This window comes from Nilaparvata lugens, chromosome 9 (assembly GCF_014356525.2).
Source record: "Nilaparvata lugens isolate BPH chromosome 9, ASM1435652v1, whole genome shotgun sequence".
NCBI lineage: Eukaryota > Metazoa > Arthropoda > Insecta > Hemiptera > Delphacidae > Nilaparvata > Nilaparvata lugens.
In genome coordinates, this window is record NC_052512.1 from 27353272 (window position 1) to 27373561 (window position 20290).

The 20290-nt window shown below is 36.1% G+C and overlaps 1 protein-coding gene across 1 annotated transcript in view; it reads left to right on the top strand.

Moving 5' to 3' along the window:
- The window catches only part of LOC111051414, a 149401-nt gene that overhangs the window by 23680 nt on the left and 105431 nt on the right, over window positions 1-20290 (top strand). The window contains exon 2 of the mRNA XM_039435722.1: window positions 10664-10824. The gene's annotated coding sequence lies outside the window, so the exon portion shown is untranslated. The remainder of the gene's footprint in view (window positions 1-10663; window positions 10825-20290) is intronic.

Sequence of the window (20290 nt, forward strand, 5' to 3'; positions counted from 1 at the left end):
GTCTTGACTTTGCCTTGAATTCCCCTTGTCAGTTAAAGCTGACAGACTTGATTGGAATTGATCTTGAATATGGTTCCAGGGCCCCTCCAGCCTGCTAACCCCAGGCGGAATAGCAAGAGGACCTCCAGCGAAGATGGGGAACATTTTTCCTGTCCCAGATTTTGTATTCTCCGAGGATACCAGACTGTTCCTACTCCCGTCTCTCCAGCCCAACCCTGTTAGGCAGTGCGAAAGCATGGCCCTTTTTTCCTGGAAGAGGGAATCATTTCAATAAGGCACTCAAGGCCCCGACTCGAACGAGGGTGGTTGATGAACACGACACCAAGCAGGGGTGTCCCCTGCTGCGGCCCACCCCAGACGCCGACTGAGTCTAGCCGGCCAAGAGCGACTGGGAATTCTGGTAGAGGAAGGTGTGGGAAAAAATGTACTCAGAATGTTTATAGAATGCTGTTAGTGTAGAATAGTACATAGTATATCAACAAATATTGTAGCAAACATAGTATATCATTCTAAATCGAATTCATAGTATATCTATTTGTAATATTGATGATATGTTTGTTTTTGAAGTGTGAATAAATTTTGTTATTTTGATAAGTGATAGTAGCTTATCCCAGATTTTGGACTGTAGTATGAATTTGAAAAGGGACAGTTTTGGGCATAAGCCTGTTGTGCCTCATCATATAACTGTGAAAATAATTGTACAACTGAGAGAATGCATAAATAAATATAAACTGTAAATTCAATCTTTCTTCACAAATTTTCTATGCTTTTACACTCCAGAGAGAAGCTCGGTCTCCCGATATTTATTTTGACCAGGGGATTGCTGGGTAGCCTAATAATACATTATGTTTATATAATAAATTGACGATAAATATATTATGTTTATTGCATTAAAAATGTTTTTATAATTTTATATTATTAATTTTTTTTTATTAAAGAATTGATTATAATTTTGATAATTTTATATGCTAACACAGAGATTGTAACTGATCCAACAAAAACGTTAACTGCGCATGCGCAACAATTGCTTAGTTCGCCCTAGTAAATTGCCAAGCTTGCGCTCTGTTCCTGTTCTGCTATTGCTCGACCTGCGAACATCTTGGGATCTGCTCGTGTAATGTTTGTTTTCGGAGCAGAGTGTGAGTCTGTACGCACCTTTACAAAGGCAGTGGAGAAAGGTGGGATGCCGAATGCTTATTACTTCTACCAAAGATTTATAATAATTCCACTGATCGCTTGATAGTTCATGAACAAAATCTACATATTGGACCTTCACTTGTCCTATAGTGAGGCAGTGCTCTATAATGGCAGTGCTCTATTAGCAATGGTATTTCTTTCCTTGTCTATCATTCAACTATTTATTTCCTTTCTCGCTTTGCTCTGTTGCCAGATCGTCTTTAAATAATGTAGACTCAATAATTAATTAACAGAATATTTCATCTCAATTTATTATGGAAATTCATTATTGCATTATTGAAAAATTATAACTCCTTACATCAATGAACCTTTATCAGCTATACTAGTAGCTCTGTGAACAGTAGTACTCGCGCAGTTAATAACCACAGCCTCCTCTAATACTGTCCATCAGAGTGAAGTATGGTGAGCGGTTCTGACAAACGGTATTTGAAATAGCATATTGAGACTTGGTCTATTGCATGGAAAATGGAAATTTTACAAATTGATGAAATCTGGCATGGATATATCTTTATTTAGAATTTCATATGATAACATTAATGCTCTAATGGATCTTCAGGTTTTGACGTTTCAGTGGAAGAAGCTATTGGACAAAGTGTAGCATACTTTTTGAAATAAAAATACGTCAATGACTTAACAACTAATGGCTGTTTGGGTTGTTGTATCGACAATAATTTTTTGTAAACAGCACTATGCTACTATCATCAAGAGCTTACTGTACCGAGTTGAAAGCAGAGGAATGTCGGGAGAAAAAAAATACTAGTTCGAGTTATCAATCACATGCCTCATCGCTTGCAATCAGTAGTCCACACGACAGCTGATTTTTCACCAAGTTACATTGAGATTTAAATTGCATACCTCGTTGCATGCAATATTCATATAATCCACTCGACAGCTGATTTATGAAGAATAATTCTAAAGTCTGATTTTTACGGTAATATTGGCGTTCGAAGGAGATTCCTTCTCCTTTTGTATCATCCTTGAAATGCAAATTTTCAAAAAACCTTATGTATACATCGACGCGAAATTCAAAAAGGAACATACCTGTCAAATTACATGAAAATCTATTGCTGCGTATGGCTGTAAATGCGGAACATGAATATAAACATATGAAGATAAATAAAGACAAAATGCAAAACCGTCGACTTGAATCTTAGACCTCACTTCTCCTCGGTCAATAATGTAAAATATTTCATCTGAATTATAGAAATTCATTAGAGATTCATTGGAAAATATTATTTATTTATATTATATTTTTTAAAATATAATTGTATAATTTTAGAGGATTGGCAACGTTGTTCTCCCATCTTTCTCCACTGCCATTATAACGTGGACCTCACTATAGCGCTAATCCTACAAAGATGTTGGATATTTTGAGGTAGAAATGTAATAAGGTCTAGTAATATCTGCTTCAAATGCAATCCGAAATCATAATTTCCCAGTGTGGGAAATCTCCTGGCTGGAAGAGTAAATGAAAGTCGAGCGTTTTATCACAGGAGTGGATTATGCAGGCCCATTTGGGATGTCCTGGTCTAGACGAAGGGGAGTCCGACCTCGAAATACTTGCCTGTGCTTTTTACTTTCCTTGCCCTACTACCATAGGTAAGGAAAGTATTGCTTTCCAAAAAAAATTAAGGTGCCCCAATTTCAAGTTTTCTATACGTTTCAAGGTCCCCTGAGTCCAAAAACATGATTTTTGGGTATTGGTCTGTGTGTGTGTATGTGTGTGTGTATGTGTGTATGTCTTTGAACACGATAAATCCATTCCTAATTAACCGATTGACTTGAAATTTCAAACTTAAGGTCCTTATACCATAAGGACCCGACAATAAGAATTTCAATAAAACTCAATTCAAGATGGCGGAAAAAATGGCGGACTAAAAAACCATGTTTTTCTCGAAAATGACTCTAACGATTCCCTTCAAATTCATACCATGGATAGCTATTTATAAGCCCTATCAACTGGCATAAGTCTCATTTCAGGGAAAATTTTAGGAGCTCTGTAATATTCTTGAGAAAAATGGCGGATAATGACTAAAAAACCATGTTTTTCACGGTTTTCTCGAAGACGGCTCCAACGATTTTCTTCAAATTCATACCATGGATAGCTATCTATAAGCCCTATCAACTTGCATGAGTCTCATTTATGGGAAAATTTCAGGAGCTCCGTAATATACTTGAGAAAAATGGCGGATAATGACTAAAAAACCATGTTTTTCACGGTTTTCTCGAAGACGGCTCCAACGATTTTCTTCAAATTTATACCATGGATAGCTATCTATAAGCCCTATCAACTGGCATAAGTCTCATTTATGGGAAAATTTCAGGAGCTCCGTAATATACTTGAGAAAAATGGTGGATAATGACTAAAAAGCCATGTTTTTCACGGTTTTCTCGAAGACGGCTCCAACGATTTTCTTCAAATTTATACCATGGATATCTATCTATAAGCCCTATCAACTGGCATGAGTCTTTTTCCTGGGATACTAATGGGGGGTCCACCCAATCCTTGAGAAATGGACTTTGTAACCTCCTTCTCGTGCATGAGGTAGGTAGGTACACGGTTTTTACTTTTTCTTCTTCCATATACCGTGGGTAGGTAGAGTAGTTTATAAAAAGAACACAGTCATAGTCAAGATATTTCATCTGTAGAACAGCTGTTTTGACGAATTTCAAAAAAAATCATCGAATCTCACAATTTACATAAAGGAAAAAGTACTCAGGAACAATTGTATATACACATATACAGTAGTCTGATCGTAGTTGCAAATATGTTGCCGTCAATCGTCATTATGTTATTCCCCTAAATTATTCTCGTTTGATAATGAGGCTTATAGTTTAATGAGCAAGGAAAGTTGTGTGAGTGTACCACACCAGATTTTCTAGATTGAATACCATAACTAGCTAGCTGAGTACTGTTCAGCTATTTTATCACGGAATGTTTCGGCTACTTATGCCATTTTCAAGTCATAAAATAATATGACAGAGAATAATAATTTATTCATAATAAGTTATAAGTCATAATAATTTTCATAGATCAATTTTCCATTCATATTAGAAGTGGCCCAAAGAAAAAAGACACTAGCATGCTGAATAGTTTACATTGTTACTTTCTCAATTCATTATATCCAGGTGTTATATCCAAACGTTCCCTTTGAAATATTTTGAAAATATTATTATGGAATTGAGAATTTGGCTTACAGTCCTTCCTGAAAGCTTTGCAAAATAGTTTTATAAATATGAAACTTCAAGAAATACTCATAACATTTGAAAAAAAATTATCGTATCCTTTTATACCACAGCTTATCTTTCTCAGCACGCCAAGAAGATGAAGGAGAAGAAGAAGAAGAAGTGGAAGAAGAAGATGAAGAAGAAGAAGAAGAAGAAGAAGCAGAAGATGAAGGGGAAGAAGATGAATGAGAAGAAAACGGGATACAAGAGACTTGACTTGTGCACATGTGCTTCAAAAATAATTTCAAATTATTTTAAATTAAATAAAGTGTTACAAAATGATGGAGAAAAGTGCCTTTTAAGCCATCAGGTAGTTTTTGAAGTTGAGAAAATTGAGTTCAATCACGTCAATAGGCTAAAATTGTCGACTTATTTGCACATTTATGATCCAGCTTGAACAAAGAACTTTGATGGTTTTTTTCTAGGACAAAATTTGCATTTAGTATTGCAGGTGTACAAAACAGTCAAAAGCACGTTCATATTCTTGAATATGAACAAAGAACTTTGATGGTTTTTTTCTAGGACAAAATTTGCATTTAGTATTGCAGGTGTACAAAACAGTCAAAAGCACGTTCATATTCTTGAATAATAATAAAATATTTTGTGAAATAATTCGAAATTGAAATTGAATATTCCAAGAAATAGGAAATTGGAAGATTCCCACATATCTGGGAGAAGTGTGGTCATATCCCATCAGGAAGTTTTGACAAATTTCTAAAAATCAAGAATGGTTGAAAAGTTTGGTTTGAAATGCTATGTCAAGTGGTGTGAAATAATAAGTGATTTGTAAGGATCCCCTTAAGTCATAATATATTATATATCATACATCAATATATATATATATTATATATATTATATATTATATATATATTATACATCAATATATTATATAATTATGTGAATTTCTCAAATTTCTAAAATTTTCAATATCTGAACTTGTTTTACAAAACTATTGCAGCTTCGACGAACTTCAAGAGGGTCCTTTTCGGTCGGGGGGGGGGGGGGGGTGGCTTTGCGAATGGTGTAACGATGAGGACTCTCCAGTTCCAGACTGAGTACCATGTATACCAACACCCAACAAAAATTCAGCTTTCCCCCCAACTTGTTGCGCAAAATCCTATTTTCTGTCTTCATTGACTGGGCTAAAGAGGTGTTTGATTTGAAACTGCAACAAAAAGCAGAAGAAGTATGGGGAGAATATTGATCAAGGAAATAACCACAGTGGAAAAGCAAATCAATCAACGAATTTCAAATAGAAGGGGAACCGTTCGGAAGGAAATTAATAAAAAACAGCAGAAGTGGAAAATGATACACTGGGAAAATTTGATAAGAAATGTAAGGAGTTCTAGAGAGGATCATGGAAGTCCTGGAACCTGCTAGGAAACATCTCATCATGGTCAACACTATTATAGTTAGGTCCACATTATAATGGCAGTATTCGATTTACATCAGTGCTGCTATTCTAGTCTATTATTCAACGAAGCAGATAGCACTATTCTTTTCTAGCTCCGACATGCTACGAGATAATTTTTTATCAATGTATAATTATAATCAATCTGGATCATCAAATTACATCATTTAACTATTGAAAAAAATTTTCCTTTAAGAATAAAATATGATTAGTCCAGTCACAAGGAAATGATGTGATATTGATAGTGAAAAATGGAATAATTCGGAGCTCTCTAATTTCATTGAGTGCTAAGCTATTTTTTCAGAAAAACTGAATTTTGGAGGAAACTCTGTTTTACAATCCACTATTTCTTCTGATTCCCTCCATTCAAATTCATGGTTCGAAATCCCTCTGGGCGTTACTTAGTTCTCTACAACCTGAGACCAGGTGGACCGTTCTATCTCAAATGGATTTACAGGTACACCCGATAACCAATTACTTTGCATTTGACCAGTTGGTTTCTATGTGTTGGGTACATGTTGGTGATAGTATTACTCAGTATGGGCATTGAACACTGGAAAACGTGCATTGTGCAGATTAACTGGACAATTAAGATTAAAATTCATTTAAAAAGTATGACTCATGATACATCATTGAAGGTTAAATGAGATGTAACATTTCCATCAAACATTTTTTTGAAAAACAGAAGCGTAAACTTATATCCGGGAAAATATGAAATTATGAAGTGAAAAGTTTCTAATTTTCTGGCTTTGTATGGTAATCACTTCCTGAACAAGAAATTTGCGATATTTTTAACAGGTTGACTGCCGTGAGATACGCAGGCGCTCCTCAGCCAAATATCAGTCACAGGCCGTGAGGATCCACGCTTGATCCTCAGGCAGCGTTCTTTTCATTATATCGGTCAAGCTTGCTCAGCAAGTCCCGTTTGTATTATATGGCATGTAGAGAATAAAATTGCCATTTCACTCAATCAAACGTCATCTCTTGGTGACATGTAGAACTACTTTCACATACTAAATTGAAGCCTGTTTTTAGTTTCAGCTGTTATCTTGGTTTGTTGACAAGTAAAGATAATAAATTGTGATTTTCAAAGTCGATGGTTCAGAACAATTTGAAAATTTGTTTTAAAATCATTATTATCAATAGGGAATAGTATCAATTTTGTTCAAAAAAGTTGTAATAGTCATCAAATTTTAACTAAACTATGTAGACATAAGTGTTATTTGTAAGTTATTTTAAGGGTTATAGGTGAAGTTTGAGGTCAGTTTTCGACAATCAACATTCTATTTATATATTATCATCTTTTCACTGATGAATGGATAATACATGGAATACACATGACCTATTGGGAATAAGTACATTCTCTGTAGGCCATGAGGATAGCTGATGATCCTCACAATTTTTTTTTTTCATATTTGAAGTATTTGTGTAATATTATGAATATTCTTATAATTTGGAGAAATTTACATTGTTTATATCTTGCAGCCCATGGGGGTGGTTTTCATTTCAATATTGTGGCAGCCAACCTAATTTTTCCCATGATTCTATTAGAATCAATAGTCTCGAAATTGAGACTGATACATGATGGGCACTTGCGATTGGCCTCGAATTGTAGAGAAATTTAGTTGCCTCAAATCCATCTTGAAACATTTTTCTTCATCGCTATAGGGGTGACACTAGTGACAACTGAGTGACCACTAGGGACAAACAGGTGGCCACTGGGTGACCACCAGTGACCACTGAGTGACCACTGGGGACCAATGGGTGACCACTAGGGACCAACGGGTGACCACTAGGAACCAACGGGTGGCCACTGGGAGACCACCAGTGACAACTTGGTGACCACTAGGGACTAACGGGGGACCACTAGGGACCAACGGGTGGCCACTGGGTGACCACCAGTGACCACTGGGTGACCACTAGGGACCAATGGGTGACTACTAGGGACAAACAGGTGACCACTAGGGACAAACGGGTGGCCACTGGGTGACCACCAGTGACCACTGGGTGACCACTAGGGACGAATGGGTGACCACTAGGAACCAATGGGTGACCACTAGGGACCAATGGGTGACCACTAGGGACCAATGGGTGACCACTGGGGACAAATGGGTGACCACTAGGGACCAATGGGTGACCACTAGGGACTAACGGGTGACCACTAGGGACCAACGGGTGACCACTAGGGACCAACAGGTGGCCACTGGGTAACCACAAGTGACCACTGGGTTTCCACTAGGGACCAATGGGTGACCACTGGGGACAAACGGGTGACCACTGGGGACCAATGAGTGACCACTAGGAACCAATGGGTGACCACTAGGGATCAACAGGTGACCACTGGCGACCAACAGGTGACCACTATGGACCAACAGGTGCACACAAGGGACAAACGGGAGACCACTAGGGACAAACGGGTGGCCACTGGGTGACCACCAGTGACCACTGGGTGACCACTAGGGACAAACGGGTGACCACTAGGGACCAACGGGTGACCACTAGGGACCAACTGGTGGCCACTGGGTGACATACCAGTGACAACTTGGTGACCACTAGGGACCAATAGGTGACCACTAGGGACCAACAGGTGACCACTAGGGACCAACGGGTGACCACTATAGACGAACGGGTTACTAATGGGTGAACAACAGGTGACCACTAGGGACAATGGGTGACCAATGGTTGCCCATAAGTTACCACTGGGTGACCACTAGGGACCAACAGGTGACCACTAGGGACAACGGGTGACCAATTGTTGACCACCAGTGACTACTGGGTGACCACTAGGGACCAATGTGTGACCATTGGGTGACCACCAGTGACCACCAGTGACCACTGGGTGACCACTAGGGACAAACGGGTGACCACTAGGGACCAACGGGTGACCACTAGGGACCAACTGGTGGACACTGGGTGACTACCAGTGACTACTGGGTGACCACTGAGGACCAACAGGTGACCACTTGGGACCAACAGGTGACCACTAGGGACCAACTGGTCACCACTGGGTGACATACCAGTGACAACTTGGTGATCACTAGGGACCAATGGGAGACCACTAGGGACCAACAGGTCACCACTAGGGACCGAAGGGTGACCACTATAGACCAACGGGTGACTAATGGGTGACCAACAGGTGACCACTAGGGACAACGGGTGACCAATGGTTGACCACCAGTGACCACTGGGTGACCACCAGGGACCAACGGGTGACCACTAGGGACCAACGGGTGACACTAGGGACCAACTGGTGACCACTACAGACCAACAGGTGACTAATGGGTGACCAACAGGTGACCACTAGGGACAACGGTTGACCACTAGGGACCAACGGGTTATCACAATAGACCAACAGGTGACTAATGGGTGACCAATAGGTGACCACTAGGGACAACGGGTGACCAATGGTTGACCACTAGGGACCAACTGGTTGCCACTGGGTGACATACCAGTGACAACTTGGTGACCACTAGGGACCAATGGGTGACCACTAGGGATCAACAGGTGACCACTAGGGACCAACGGGTGACCACTTTAGACCAACGAGTGACTAATGGGTGACCAATGGGTGACCACTAGGGACCAACGGGTGACCACTATAGACCAACGGGTGACTAATGGGTGACCAACGGGTGACCACTAGGGACAACGGGTGACCAATGGTTGACCACCAGTGACCACTGGGTGACCACTAGGGACCAACAGGTGACCACTAGGGACCAACGGGTGACCACTGGGTGACACCTATAGTGAGGTTCATGTTATAATAGCAGTCTTCCATTGCCAGATCGTCTTTCAACATAATAAAATTTATAATTTATTAACAAAATATTTATTTCATCCTAATTATGAAATAATCGAAAAAAGTATAACTATATATATATATATATATAATATATATCACATCAATAAATCTGTATCAACTACCATCTATAGAAGGCATTGTCAATACAGAGGGTGTATGACAACGTTTTTCTTCTATCTTTGTCCACTGCTATTATAACGTGGTCCTCACTATAGTGACCACAGTCAATATTAGATGTATTGTTGAAGAGTTTTTTCAATATTTGTGTCTACAGCTCCAATCATGATAACTATGTTATTTATTGAATCATTTAAATCAGTTTAATATTTTTGTAATTGATATCGCCATGAAATTAGAAATTGAGAGTTGACAACATTGTCTTCCCATTCAAAACTAGACCTACTATTATTTTTGAAAAATTTTTCAATATTGAAACTTGTATTGGTACTCAATTCCATTTTGAAGCTGTATGAAGCTTTGTAAATGGATAGTTTATATTCTGGTAGAATGAAAATCATCATATTTGACCTCTCCCCCCCCCCACAAAGCCCAGCGACCGGTGCAAGTGTGCATCGCCATCACCCTAAATCTACCCCCCTAGATCCGACTCTGGACACTTGAATCAAAGGATACAACTACTCTCCATTTCGATATTTTGAAAATGAAAAATTCGAATTCCCAATTATTGTAGAAAATATTCTATTTCCTTCATAGAATATGAACGTGTTGTTTCTACTTTTGTACATCTGCGATACTAAATGCAAATTTTCACCTAGAAAACATGACGAAGTTTGTTTGAATTTGCTCCTGAGTGCGCAATAAGTCGACAAATTCAGCCTATTGATGCGATAAACTTATTCATCTCAATTACAAAGACAACCCAATCACTTGAAAGGCACGTTTCTCGATCATTCGTGACACTCAATTCAGCTTGCCCAATTTGAGATTATTTTTGAAGCACATGTGCACAACAAATTGCGTCAATGTTTGAAACAAACAAGTCGAGTTTTTCGTTTAAATAGGACTGGTCTTGGAGGCAGAAACCAACCGAAGTCCTACAGTCGAAGTGGAGACATGTAGTTGTCTTCATCCTGTGGTGCTGAGCAGAAGTTGAGACGTCCGTCTTCAGTCTGTCGTTTTGCAGCCTTCAGCCGCGTCACTGCAACATTATCACCGTCCTACTGTGAGTAGACATATTCTACATAATCTTTGTTCGCTATTTCTTCTCACATGATTTATTACTATTCCATTTCATTAATCATCTACATGTGCTTGCTTGTTTGGTTTTGTGTTCTTTTGTATTGAGTTAAGGTGTATTTTTATGTAATAGACAATATAATACTTTACTTACTTACTTACTCAATGGTGCTACATCTTATTAAGGGCCTTGGCCCCCTCTAGAATGACTCTCCACTCCTCTCTGTCGGTAGCCGGTAGCATAGCATCTATAGCCCAACTTTAGGAATCTCCCACTAACAGCAGTTCCACCTCATCGGATGAAAATGTACATTTCATCTCACAACAGTTATATTTCACCCGGTTTATTGGTTCGATTGAAATCCCTAGGTAGAGCCTGCCTAGAGACCTTTCACCATAGCTAGGATTGAATTTGGTTTAGGTTTCTAGATTTGTATTGATTGGGCTATTCTATCAAAATTATCCGATCAGGATTCTGAAAACTATTATACCATTATCAGCAATAGATCTCCTGGAGAGGAAAAAGCTAGACCCATGCTTTCCGATTAATTTCTGCTCTACTGGCCGGAGAATGATTCTCATTGTACTTTCATATGGGACAGTTCATACATTCTCAGTGAGAATCCTTCCATAAGAACCAATGCTATTTTTCTCTCTTTGCCAAAGCAGGAAATCATTGGGAAGCTGTGCTCAAGTTTAATTAAAATACCTACTTGACTCCCTACCTGTTGGAGAATGCAGCTTTTTCTTCTCTTCTTCAACTTTTTCTGCTATTGGGAGTTTTCCTTTTCCAAACTTTTCCCTTGATCGACTATCATTCTGAAATTCTAATTTTCGAAAATCCAAACATTGAATTAACCGACTTGAAACTAACACAGCCATTTATCTATTGAACGAGCGTTAGGGAATTGATGATACAAAATTCAAGATTCAAGATTCAAGATTTTTATTCGCCATTAAGTACAGTACAAGTTTATCTTATACTAGCGTACAATAGGTCGTAGTCACTAATAACAATAACTAATAACATCACAAGTAATGTAACCAATAAAAGTTTATTTGAATCGATTTGAAATTGCTTGCAGACAATGCAGAAATATAATAAACTACCAGATATGTGCGGCTCTTGCTTTTTATTCCCTCTTGGTGCTCTGTATCGAAATCTTGTATCATATAAACACCTTCTCATAAAGAGAAAATGAATTTGGATTCATATTAGGGTCAAAGATGTTGAAGCGATAAAGTAATTTTCAATTTCAAATAGGATCCCCAATAAAACCTACTGTCAAAATATTATTGTAAAAGAATATTTAGCTGTTTCCATAATTCACATCAGCTTTGTATAATTGAAAGTTGCGGGGTTCAAAGAAAGTTCAGCGGGTTTCAATAGTTCATGTGCGTGTTCTTTAACCTAGGGGATCACTAGTTTATACTGACTGCTTTGACACCAGACCTGATCCAGCCAGGTCACACGATATTATCACGATTTATTCAGTAAATCATTTACGAGGAACTAGTTTCGCTTGTTAAACCCTTATCAATCTCTGGAAAAACTGGAAGCTTCCAGATTTGCAGATATGTGATTGCAATAATTTATATATTCTGCTACTCGATGTCCAAGTTTCAAGTTGACTCGAGATTGATTATGGTGTTATAACCAACACTATTTTCTAAAAAAAATTGAAAATGTAACAATTACAAGTCATTTCATTCTAAGTTGATATTAACTACATATATATCAACTTTATTGAACATTTGATCAGAAACTCTAAGCCATTAACATATTCGAATTTATTTGTCATGAATGAAATCCAAATGAATTGTGCAATCCATTCATCATTGTCATTCTTTAAAGTTCACTGTTGCGGTTGAGAGTCTAACGAATAGCATGTAACCGACTCCATTTACTATTCTATTGATTTTTTCTATTTATTTATGGCATTGACAGCTTTGTTAGTGCAAAGAGACAGAGCATTCTTGTGCAAAGAGACAGAGCTTTTTCAATATAAGTCAGCTTCACCAACAAGTATCTCTGAATGGGATGTTAGCATAGCGAAAAACTCCTGGTTCTTGTAAAGGACACAGGTATTGGTCTGCCTAACTAACATACTACTTGGGAACACAATAAGCTTCAGTTGACGTGTGAGGTTCTTTGAACCTTTGGATCCTTGAATCCGTTCCTTCAAAAATAATGATAATAAGTATCTCAAAACACAAATTTTCAATTGTTTTTAAACCAGTAGACTGTTCTATTTTTCATAATAAATTGCTTTGAAATCATGTTATTTTCAAATGCTCAGTAGTTGAGTTAGCCTGAGCCAGTTCTCAAATACAGAGTATTCCGGTATCATTGCACGTGAAAATCGGCGTTTTCGTGGTTTTCCCCAGCAAAAAAACTACCCAAAGTATATTAATCGCACCTAGGGCCGAAAATGAGACTTGATTTCTACGATACTAATCAGATACGACCTACCTGAATGGTCTTGTGTTATTAAGGAGATAAGAGAAACTAATAATAAAATTAATAGATATTGTGAAAGGATGCATAATGTTCAGGTGATAGATCTTACTGATCTTAAGAGAGACCATTTCACCAGACACGGTTTATACCTGAACTGGAGTGGTAAGAAGAGGATGACGGAAAAAATCATAACATTAATAGAGAATAAGGTTGATGAAAAAGTTATTGAGCTTGAAGTAAGAGATCTTAGCTCCCCGGAGTCCCCGGAAAACTAAATGTTGGTCTTGTTAATATAACCAGTAACACAACAATCTTAGAAAGTATTAGTAAACAGGACCGGAGCTCTAATAGTAGCGGGTTTAGTAACTATCGTAATGATGATAAACTAAGTTGTCTTTTCTGGAACATTCAAGGAATCTATAATTAGTTGGACTATTTGTCAATAGTTTGTCGTGATTATAAAGTTAAGGTACTGGCAATTGCCGAGCATTGGATAAAGAAAACAGACCTCAATTTCATCCATTTGCCTGGATATAAAACTGCCTCTGTAAATTGTAGGGCTAATCAGGGAAGAGGTGGAGCAGCTATATTTGTTGATGAAAAGTTAGATCACAAGGAACTTCGACCGGTTAAAGATATGTCGATTTAAATGGTCTGTGAGGTTGCAGCTATGGAATTGATTGGAGAAGAGATTATAATTCTATCTGTTTATAAGCCATTCAATAGGGATATTACTTATTTCAACAATTTTTTAAGCCGTCTATATAATGTAATTAGTGTAATTTTCAATAGTGGTAGCTGCTTAGTGATTTGTGGCGATTTTAATGTTAATTTTATTGGCAATGACTGCTTTAAAGAACCGCTTATGAATTTGTTTGCCTGTTTTGGATTGAGTATCACCACCATGGATATCACTAGACCTAGTCTGAATTTAGTTACCATTGGGTCCTGTATTGATGATATATTTACTGACATCCATAGCAGTAGATAGTCATCTGAAATTATAAATACTGTTTTTTCCGATCATGATGCTGTCTTATTAGTATTTAAATTCTATTATATTACCCAGGTATAGGTGAAAGGTTATAGCTCTAGCAAATCTGAGGTAATCTGAATATCAGGAAATTGTACAAGTATTTTTTTTTATTCTGATTTGTCTAAATAACCTAAAAGATTATGTTCAATTATGTAGGAGGTTGAGTTTATATTTTTTATTCTTTCAAATGACAATAAGATGATATTATTATGAAATGTTTTAATTATTGAATAATGGACTCAAAAAATGAAAAGTTTTTTGATCAGCTGTTTTAGCACACTTGAAATTTAGCGGCCTTAGCCGGAAAGAAACCTGTTCTGCCGTCAGACGAGAGTCGTCTGCAATGTCTTTCAGATCTACGTAGGGACTGAAAAACAGCTGCTTTCTGTGCAGTGTGACGAAAATTTTGTTTTTATTCATTCTCTGTGTAAAACCCTGGAATTCTATCCCATTTGCATAGTCAGCTTCCTAATATACATCACAGCCAATCTATAATACCTATATATAATAATGTGTTATATATAATAACACAGCCAATCTATAATCTATAAATATAATAATGTCAATAACTGGCTTATACACGTAGGCCTACGAGATAGGGGATTTAGTTATTTAGTTATTCATTCACATTGTGTACAAATACTTAACATGAGGAAAGGCACAACAGGCTCATGCCCAAAACTGTCCCATTTCCAATTTATACTACTTTATACTGTCCAAATCAAAATGTTGGTTATGTCACTTTCACTTTTCAAAATACAATTTACACTCTTCAATACTCAGATAAACGAGCAAATTTTGAATCTGATAGATACTATTAGAATCTGAAATTAAAAAATCTAGAACAGTAACTAAATAATTATTCAAAAAGTCTAAATTTTGAATGAAGTTTAAAAATAATTCATGAATTACGCATCATCACGTCTAAACTACTGGTCTGAGTAACTTGAAATTTCGCATATGGATTCTAAATTTACGGAGGACGGTATAGGCCTATTTATAATCCTTCAAGATTTCATTAAATCAAGCTCTCAGTTTGTCAGGTTTTCAATATATTTCGAATACGTATTCTCTGAGTGTTAATCTTTGGTGAAAACAGAAATTTTAAACTTAACCTCACTTTGGACTATTTATGTGCCAAAATCAAGGAATTGAAGAAGTTTTGGGCAATTGCCTGTTTCTCTTTCCAAATATCGTGTTTGTGACTGTTCTAATAAATAAATAAATAAATAAATAAATATTAGACCCTTGCGGAGGGCGGATTACCTGCTAGTCACAAATATATCTTCATTATTATCAAACATAAAAGTTAATCCCTCACCTCAGTCTAAAATTTCTCCAATTATCATAAAAAATGACTTCTCTGTACTTTTTTCTGCGGGATTTACCAAAACAATTTCAATTAGTGCCCTATGAAGTTCTTGACACTCTGTCTTTCTCATGGTGGTAATATTTCTCAAAAATAGCGATAACTCTGGCCATTCCTCAAACTATTCTCCTATCCTTAAGGATTTGGACTTGAAATCCAATGGGTTCTACCCGCACAGGTTCGGATCCTGTCCGCAGCGACATTTTTTTTTGGTAGAGAGTTAGTGGGGAGGATATTTTTAATATTCTTTCCGAAGAATGGACATTGATATGTCCAAAGCTCCGCCAATTTATGTAGATGCATAACAATATAATTATCTATAGTTATTATATTACAAATTACTTCTCATATCATATACAGTTCAATAATTATTTTCTTAGTCTATATTATGTAAATTCATCTATAATTTTGCTGTATTGTAAGCTATTGTATATAAGTGTATAAGCCAGTATATATTGTAATCTACATAAATGAAGTACTCAATCAATCAATCCTGGAAGCCTCATTTTGATCGGAAAACTAGAATTTGCTAGGATCCCGTCTACAAGTATCAAATCTCACTTCATAATTGGAAAAAATTTCAAGAAACTAAGTCCTATGGAGTTCTTGGGACTCTCTGTCTTTGAATTCTGCTACGAAAAAAATCTATTTGATTGTAATGGTTATGTAATGGGTGGAGGTATCTATAACACTACCCCACACCTGACATTATTGTGATGGGTGGAGGTATTAATAACACTACCTCACATTTGACATCATTTGTAACGGTGGGAGGCCAGAGGGACTTTGGCCCACATTTTGTAACAAGAAAAACATAAAATAATTGCTTTTAAAATATCCACTCTACTATTAATCTGTTGAAATTATTTGAATCCACGGTTGGGAGCTTTGGATGGATTCGTTCATGCAAATGCCAAAATCTTCACTATTTACAACACCTGTTTTAGCCAACGTTACTAGATATCTGTCTACTAACTTTGTGTTTCAGCAACTAAGTAACTTATCACGAGCCAGGAATGTCAAATAAAAGAGATTTTTTAGAAAAGCTACTGACATTAATTTATTAGTTTTATTCTAACATAGAATTATCGGTCGTGTTTGAAATTATGTTACATCGAATCATAATATTCACTGTAACCAATCCGGTTATTTATTCAATTACTTGTATCAAAATTACAACATAAAAGAAATAAATTTCAAACGTAAACGGAGGGGGTCTTCTATAATATTTACCAAAATTATGCTATAAAATCTCTATTTGAATCCTTGAATGGTTGGGAGCTTTTAGTGAATTCGTTCATTCAAATGCACAGATTATCATCATTATCTAATTGTCACCCATTTTAGCAACTATAGTAACTACGAGCCAGGAACTTCAATGAAAAATACTTTTAAAATTCGACCTCAGGTTTATTGAACTCATTAACGAATCAATAGAAATCATGTCAAATATTCCAACAGAGCTACTCAGTAACTGATTCATAAAAAGAAGGTGTATTCAATTAATTTAATCTATACATTTTGGGAACCTGCTAACTTGCTGCATTTAAATTTGGGCCTCGGTCATTCTATGAAATTAAATTAAGAGCTTAATAAGAAAAACAACAAAAGTTCGGCACTCACCATTTTAACAATATTCTAACTTAGACTCTTCAGAAACACTCACATACGCTTTAATAAAACTTACTATACTTGAACTCACATGCACAAATAATTTCCTGATTCTACTCCTACTAACTCTATAAAATTTGGTTCCCTATTCAACTAGATGAAAACTACTGATAACTGAAACATAACAATTTGTCCCTCTGAATGGGAAATGGGCCCAATCAGAGGACCGAGGCTCGCACACCTTTACATGTTTTCCCAGTTACGTCTCAATTCCAACTGTGGCCTTTTCACTGAAAATTATTCTCCCTCCACGAGCGTTGAGCATAACTTCCAGTGGAAAAGCCAAAGCTGCAAAAAGGTCAATGCTCGTACAATTTTCAAATACAGTGGCTTTTTCGACAAGAAATTGAAACTGCACTTGGAAAATGCACGAAAATTGCTTTAATTTTGACAACTAAGCAACAAGTTAGCAAGACAAGTTAGCAACAAGACAATTCAAACAAGACAGAGTCAATTCTCACACTAAAAACGCAGGGTTCAACAAACAGTAAAATCAAAGTTCATTTCAGTTCAAAAACCTGAAAAATAATATAAGATACACACAAACAACTACAATAATATCCACTCAATATTCACACTATTACACAAAGAATAATTCTCAAATTAAGACCTTATCGCAAAGATTCATAATTGATATTTAGACAATAATTTGCTAACTCACTCTACAATAATTCTAGGGCCTCGGTCAATTTGTCTGGTCAATCTATTCGACCTTGTGGTGCCTTCATACTTTGAGTTTATACAGATGCATTTACTTTGCATAGAAAAATGTTCATGAAATGTTACAAGCCACTTGAGCTCTGCTCAGATTTGTGGCTTCACGTAACAAATGACAATAATAATAATAATAATAATAATAATAATAATAATAATAATAATAATAATAATATAATAATAATAAAATAATAATAATCTAATAATAATAATAATAATAATAATAATATAATAATAATAATAATAATTCAATTCAATTTATTCAATTTATTCATTCCTTCAATTACATTACAATCATAATACACTCAGTGCTTTTAGTTACTCCTCTAGCTTATAGCTAATTGAGGAGTGTCAAAATCATTTACACAATAATAATAATAATATATTCACATTCAATCATTACTGTATTTATTCTACAATGAGGAAATTCTTGAGAGTTTGACATACAGTAAGTTCCGATTTTCACCACTTGAGTCGCTCTTTAATTCTTTGACTGTTCATACACAAGTAACGAAATTCAGATGGCCGTAGCCGTCAGACTAGAGATTACACAAACGAAAACAACACAGAAGCACAATCAAATAACCTTCAAAATTTATAAACATCAGTAATAATTCATTACAATATTTTTATAATCTTAAACCTATCAGCATATTACATTTTACATACAATATTTTCTTTCTATTTTCCATATTAAAATCAATCTAGCCTATTGGAATTTTTTATTTTTATGTTTCCTTTTCTTCTCTGTTCACTAACTTTAGTATGCTACTAACTTTACATATTTATAACTTGACTACTTACTAACCTGACTAAATTTTAACACACTAACACATAATAAAATCACTTGGAAAAAGATGTTTTATCCTATTCAGCTATTCTTATAAAGAAATCTTTCAATTTTGTTCTCAATGAAATTCGCTACCATCGTGAACAGTCAGAATTCCAGGCGAAAAGTTGGCAAAATTTTAAAGATAGTTTTCTTGACTTATAGAATAATAATAATAATAATAATAATAATAATAATAATAATAATAATAATAATAATAATAATAATAATAATAATAATAATGATAATAATAAAATAATTTTGGCACTCACCACGGAATCGAAAGTTTAACAAATCAATCGGCACTCGCAATCACTCTCGTTCTCATTTCAACCACTTTTTTCCATACTACATGCTTCCGAATTATACAAAGTAATAAATTAATTTCTTCATCTAAATAGGCCGAAGCCTAATTTAGAGGCCAAGACTTGTTCTGTGACTACATCTTCTCGCGGTTACGACTCGTTTAGAACTGCAGCTCTTCCACTCGAATTTTCCAATTTTCAAGAAAACACGTGGAGCGCCCGGCCTAATTTCAGGTTAAAACGTTGTGGGGTCGCACGGTTTTAATACATTTCTAAATACGTTCGCATTGATTTCATTACGAAATTCAAGCCAGTACTAAGGAAATGCTAGTAGACTGCAATAATTATTTGGATGAATAAGAAGCAAGTTAGCAAATCTTTTATGGCAACACAAAATGTTCTTACTTTGTGCATGAATTAATTCAAAAACAAGGTTCACTAGAGTTCATATTGGGAAAATCCAGTTCAATTTAGATCAGTTCAACAACCTAGAAGAAAGGCACAAAAACTACAATCGAACCTCTTAATATTCACCATATTACTGTTATGATATTGAAATGAATTTATTGATTGGGTTCATTCAAAAAGGTGTAGAACTAGGAATTTTCCAGGCTCTTGTGCTCATCTAGTTGAATTTTCAGTGTGACGTTTTTGTCGTAAGAAATGTTTTTTCTGTTGAAAAATAATTTTCTCACATTAAGATTTCGCTTAGTTGCGCCCCGGAAGACTCAATTTTTTTTAGGGTTGAAGTATTCTCACGGAACTGTATTTCTGTTAGCGATGGAAAATACACAAGTATTTGGGAATATTTGGAACGTGCATTATTTTCCTTTCCCACAGAGCTATGCTCATCTCCACGTGGACCGTCGTCTCGTTAAGAATTTCAATTTTGCGAAGTGAATGTGTAATTTTTATTGATAATATTAGTGAGAACATCCTCGTGTAGTGGACATACTATTCTAATAGTAGTGGATTTCTAAATTGAACGATTGTTAGTGCCATTGAATTTTCTAGTTCATGCTGAAATCCCTTGATTGACAGAATCCCCAGTCATTTATTTGAAGTAG